Genomic DNA, 6,084 nt, shown 5'->3' with positions numbered 1-6,084 from the left:
ATTTGAGGCCATATTTGATCAGCACTTCCAGGATTTCTTTAATATCCTGCGGATGGTCTTGCATCTTCTTGCTTTTAATGATCATGTCGTCTACATAGATCGAGAAGTTCTCGCCTGATTTGTCTGAAAATATCTTGTTCATCATCCGTTGATATGTTGCTCCCGCATTTTTCAGTCCAAAGGGCATCACCTTGAAGCAATAAGTTGCCTGATGAGTTATGAATGACGTCTTGATCTCGTCCGCCTTCTCCATTGGTATCTGGTGGTAACTGGATTTCACATCGGTGAATGATAAAGCTTCAAATCCCGCAGTCCCATCTACCAATATGTCAATGTTAGGTAGCAGATACATATCCTTCGGACAAGCTTTATTCAGATCTTTGAAGTCTACGCACATTCTGTACGTTCCATTCGGCTTTTTGACTAGCACCACATTGGCTAGCCATTCCGGATAAGTGACCTCTCGAATTGCATCTGATTTTAGCAAATCCGCCACTGCTTTTTCAATTGCCTTCTGCCGCTCTAGGGCATGTCCTCTCTTTTTCTGTCGCACTGGGGTTGCACTTTTGTCCACATTCAAACGATGTGTTGCTATTTCTGGACTTATCCCTTTCAGCACTTCATCTGGAGCGGCGAATGCCGACTCGCATTGGATCAACACCTCGGTAATGGCTTTCTTCGTTTCCTCTGGAAGTCCTGCCGCTATCCTTACTTTCTTGTCATTTGAAATGGCGAATAGTTCTGTTTCTCCTAACGCTTCAGCCGGCAACTTCTCATCAACTTTATCTTCTTCATCTGGCTTTGTTTCAAGTGACAATGTATAAGCTTGTTGAGATATAAGTTGATCACCCTCAACAATGACTCGCCCTTGGTGTGTTGGCAAATGCAATGTCAAATGCTTCATTGAAATGAGCGACTCCGTTTCCGACAGGAACGGACGCCCCAGAATTATATTATAGGCCAATGGGAGATCAACAATTGCGAATTCTAGATCACCTCTCCATTTTAGATTCTTATCGCCCATTTCTGTCTCCAACACCACCTGTCCACTTGTTTGAGATGATTGACCTCCAAAACCAGTTACATCCATGAACGTATGTTCTACTCGCTCGTCGTTAATGCCCAACTGGTTGAATGCAGTTCGAGTAATAACATTGCAAGAACTGCCTGTATCAATAAGGACCCGCTTGACGTCCCATCCTTCAATGGCCACCGTAATCACCAATGCATCCGCATGCGGCTCCGTGATTCGTGCAAATGAATAATTGAGGGCATCCCCCCTACTCGTGTTGCTTTTTAGCTGTTCACGGTGAGCCCTTTTTGTTGGAGGCTCATAGATCCCGCCTGCTATTACGTTAATCACTCCTTTTTTCTGCTTCTTTTCTGGCCTTGCTTCTATCTCACGCGGGAGTGTTGCTTTTTCATCAATTGTTTCTTTTCTAACGAATTGACTCAGTTTTCCTCTCTCAATCAGCTTTTCAATCTCCCTCTTCAATTCGTAGCAATCATTCGTGTCATGGCCGTTCAATCTGTGGAACCTGCAGTATTTGTTAGGATATCGTCCCAAACTGGTTCGACCTTTCGCCTCAGGAAACTGCACATCCTTCTTCAGGGGATTTTTTTCAATCCAAAGTAACACCTCATGGCGAGTCGCGTTCAATGGTGTTTAATATCCCCCCCTTGAAAGGAGCGATCGCCTTTCCGAACAAAATTACCCTTAGATTGGGTTTGATTTTGATGGCGCCGATTGTCTGAAGTGGATCTAGCCGCATCTCGTTCTCCCCGGGTTTGAGCTCTATGTTCCCTGTTAACATCATCCACTTCCATAAATTCCTTTGCTATCTTCATGAGTTCGGCCACTGTGCGTGGCTTGTTGCGGATGATTTCCTCCCGCATGCTCCAATCTGTGGTTCTATCCGCCATTATGTTGCGAATGCTCACGATATCTGGGTTCTGCAACCGCACCAGAATATCATTGAATGCTACAACAAATTCCCTTAGGGAATTATAATTTCTCTGTTTGATCTCTTTCAGCTGCCTATCCGTCACATCTGCCGCTTTACAGCCCACGAACTTTGCACAGAAATCACGACTGTACTGAGTCCAGTTGTGAATAGATTCAGTAGGTAGAGATCGGAACCAATCGGATGCTGCTCCACCCAAAGTGGTCGAGAACAATCGACAAATTATGCTTTCGCTTGCTCCTGCAACATCCATTAACTCTCTATAGTTCCTGACATGCGCCTCAGGGTCAGAATTTGGATCCCTATAGTATTTAGGTATCGTCGGTGCCTTTATTCTGTGATCTGGAATAAATTCCCGCAACGATGGGGCAAAAGGCGAATCACTCTGCACCACTGCTCTCGCCCTAGGGGTGTACCCCATTCGCTCCATCATGCTTCGCAGTTGATCTTCCAATTCAGTATTGGGTTCCCGCCGAACTTCTTCCATCCGCTGCTGGTGAATTCTGGGTGATATCCACCTGCCATACTGTGTCGACACTTGTTCTCGCTGTGGGTCTAACCGCTGTCCAGTTATAGGATCAAAATTCCAAGTGTGCTCCCGCCCAGACACATTCGCTCCAGATGTCATCAATTCTGAATGTCTGTGGACAAAGGGCTCCGTTTATTGTAGCGAAAAAATTCCTTGCATTCCTGACATCGATTGGGACGTTTGCCAGGTCGGATGTACCGTCATATTAGGATCTTGGTGCGAGTAGTTGCCTGGATGGCTATGTGGTGTCATGCGACTACTCTGACCCACCCGATTCGTCTCTCGAGATGACTGCGAAAGCGTAGATACGGCAGGAATAGTCGATGGTTGTGTCGAAGTGACAACGGGTTCTTGTGGGGTAGCCGCTACAACGGTATTGTGATCTGCGATTGTAGTTGATAAACTAATCATTCGATCTTCAGCCGCTTGGCTCATATTCGTAGCCAAGACCTGTCCTGCCATTTGCACAAACTCACTATTCGACATCTCCATCTCAGTTTGCACTTGGACCTCCAATAATGGACTCAACTGTCCTGAAGGATTCGTCGAGCTGGGTATCACAGGCTGTGTACTCGCAGGCTGCGAACTCACAGCCCGTGGACCTCTTGAGTTCATACTAGTTGATCTGGTTGTAACTCCGATTGTTCGTGATGGCTCTGACATGTTCTTGGTGTACCTTTAACCAGATGTTGGTAAAAAAGGTCCACGCTCACCGCACCAATGATAACTTGCCGGATTTGATTTGATGATCCTCGTCGGAGTTACCTGCAAAACAAAACCGGAGACAAGATCTCCGGGAAAACTCTCCGATGATCAAGTCAGTTTTATGTGGAATTCTAGTAGATTGATAATCGTATTGAGGAAAAATGTGAACTTACCCCTCCCTTGGCTTTCTTATTTCTTTTATAAGCCTTTCTAGGTAACCGCCGAGGGCGGTTACTCTTTCTGTGCCACGTTCTCCACGTAGTCACAAACGTGGTCCCGTTTCTCTGAGTGGGTGGTTTAGTGCCTTGTTGGGATTTCGGGGCGGTTAGCCCTTTCCCTTATTAGGAGCCCATTTAATCTTGAACCGTGGGCTTAAGTTTGGGATGGGCCCGTGCTTATGATTCAGCTCAGTTGGTTTCACGAATCATCACGTTCCTAGTGGCTAAAATTATATCCGCCACAAAAACCGTTAGTGCGAATTTCTAGCCTTTTGTGGCAAATAATTTCCCCATAAAAAGATGCTTTTCTTGTAGTGTATACACATACAGTTCATATATATTATATGTCATGAAATCATTAAAATTAAATAGATGACATTCCAAATCATACTCTTAATTACACATAATACCCTAAAGTTATTATATTTATTTTAAGGGCCCTAGCTAAACCTAAGTGAAGTATGTCTAATGGTCTTATGATGTTTAACATCAAAATAGGTATGCGTTATCGTCTACTCTTGCAAGACACACAATCTTGAGACTTCATAATATAAGTACTTTTATAATGGTACTGCTATCGTCGAATCTTGCAAGACACAGTACCAAGCCCAATCCAAAATTTAATAACACCTTATCGTCCCATCTTTCAAGACAGGTGTATGCGATCACAGTATAAACAAACCTCCAAACCATTGTACCTATCCACTTAAGCTAGCTATTTATGTTTTGTTCTAACTCAAACATAATCCAACACAATTTCATAATTCATAATCTTTTAAACTCATATACGTTCCCCTTTCTACCATGGTATAATTTCATAACTAATTATCTTGATAGATGAATACATGAGCAATCCGATTTTAAGAGAAACAAAACCTTATATTAATAAATTCAACTATATAGAGAACATTTAAAACTCCAATCCTCAAATCACTATATGTATAAATAAACACAAATCAAATGATAACTAAATACTCAATATTTATTTTATTATTCCATGACAATATATCGATAGGCAATCACATAAATAGATAAATATATATATAAACATAAGCAATTAAGTTTACCTCTCATCCCAAAAAGCTAATCAAATTATTCGGGTTCTAATTGACCCGTTACTAGCTCCTCGGAGGTTCACCGGAGCGCGGTGGTCGGCCACCGGAGGTTCGCCGGAGATGACAGAATCGCGAACCAAGACTATCACGAGATAGCCAATGATCGGGGGAGTCCAAAAATACACTCCTTTCACAACTAAAACAGCCTAAAATATCGAGATCTAATACTTTCCCGGTGAAAAATACCCACTCTGATCACCATATTTTTTTTATCAGAAAAATACCAATAATGGTCTTAAAATGTTCCTTACGAAATAAGAAATTTAACGGTATAATTTTCGTTCCAAGAGATATCCGGAATAAGGAGTTATGAAGAAAAATATAAAAAAGAAAATAAGAAAGAGAAAGATGATATAGTTCTCCCTCAAAACCAAAATCGTATCCCCTATAACTCCAAAACCTAATAATAATAATAATAATATTTCAAAATAATAATAATAATAATATAATTTAATTTAATATTAAAACTTCTATTTATAACTGATAAAAAATTACAAAATAAATACTAAAAAAATTACGGATATTATAATATTAATATCTTTAGTGTTAGACTATCGTATAAGAGAGTCTTTCCATGAGACGTCTTTCTTCTGAAATGGAGAACCTTGGATTCCTACTACTCTAATACTGCGGAATGTTGCAAGATCTTCCGTATCCTTTACTATTCCTTTCGATATGGTCTTATTTTTTTAGAGGCAAATTTTGGTTTTTCTAGTGAGATTCTTATACGAGAGAAATCAAATGTATGGTATATTCTTGTGAAATCAAATGTCTTTGTTTGGTTTGTTTTTTCAAACTTTTGGTTAGATCATAAGCATGGATTAAAGACAATTCAACCGAGTAGGTGGACGACAAAAGGGAGAACATAGATGGGATATCTTAAGCATGCAAAAAAAAACAAAAAAGTGGGCATAATTAATTATTTAATCAACAAAAATTTGTAGCTAACAAATTAATGCTTTTCTTCTTGTATCTTGACTTCTCAACATTTTAATTTTAAGATAATTTGGAAAATAAAGACAATGACACTCAAACGAGGTTGATAAGAAGGTGGGTGGGTAAGCATTTGCATTTCTTAAACTACATTTAAACATCACTTTCATTATGTTAACATAAATTATAATTTAATCTTTCTTTTTCTTTTGACATATTCCACCTCTTTTACTTATTAAGAAAATTCAATTATCCATATATTTTGGGTATTGATCGGTTTGGTAAATAACTTTGGTTAGTTAGATTTGAATATAGCTGATTGTATTGTTTAGTAAAATTTAACTGATTATTTATAAATGTTTGTGTAAAATGATAATTAAGGACATGGTAAAACCTTTATTTTAGATTAAAAAGTATTAATTAGAGATAAAAATGTTATTCAAAAGAGATAGAGCAATAAACTAATTGAAAAAGCTTATAAAACAAGTTTTTTTTAAAATTAGTTTTTTAAATCCAATAAACTATTTCAAACCTCTTTTCACCAAACAACGTTAAACTTTTAAAATGACTTAAACCTCTAATTTTATTCTAAAAAACTGTTTATCAAACAGGATCATTAT

This window comes from Euphorbia lathyris, chromosome 2 (assembly GCF_963576675.1).
Source record: "Euphorbia lathyris chromosome 2, ddEupLath1.1, whole genome shotgun sequence".
NCBI classification, from domain to species: Eukaryota; Viridiplantae; Streptophyta; class Magnoliopsida; order Malpighiales; family Euphorbiaceae; genus Euphorbia; species Euphorbia lathyris.
The sequence above is the reverse complement of the archived record's forward strand: the minus strand, read 5'-3'. Positions refer to the sequence as shown.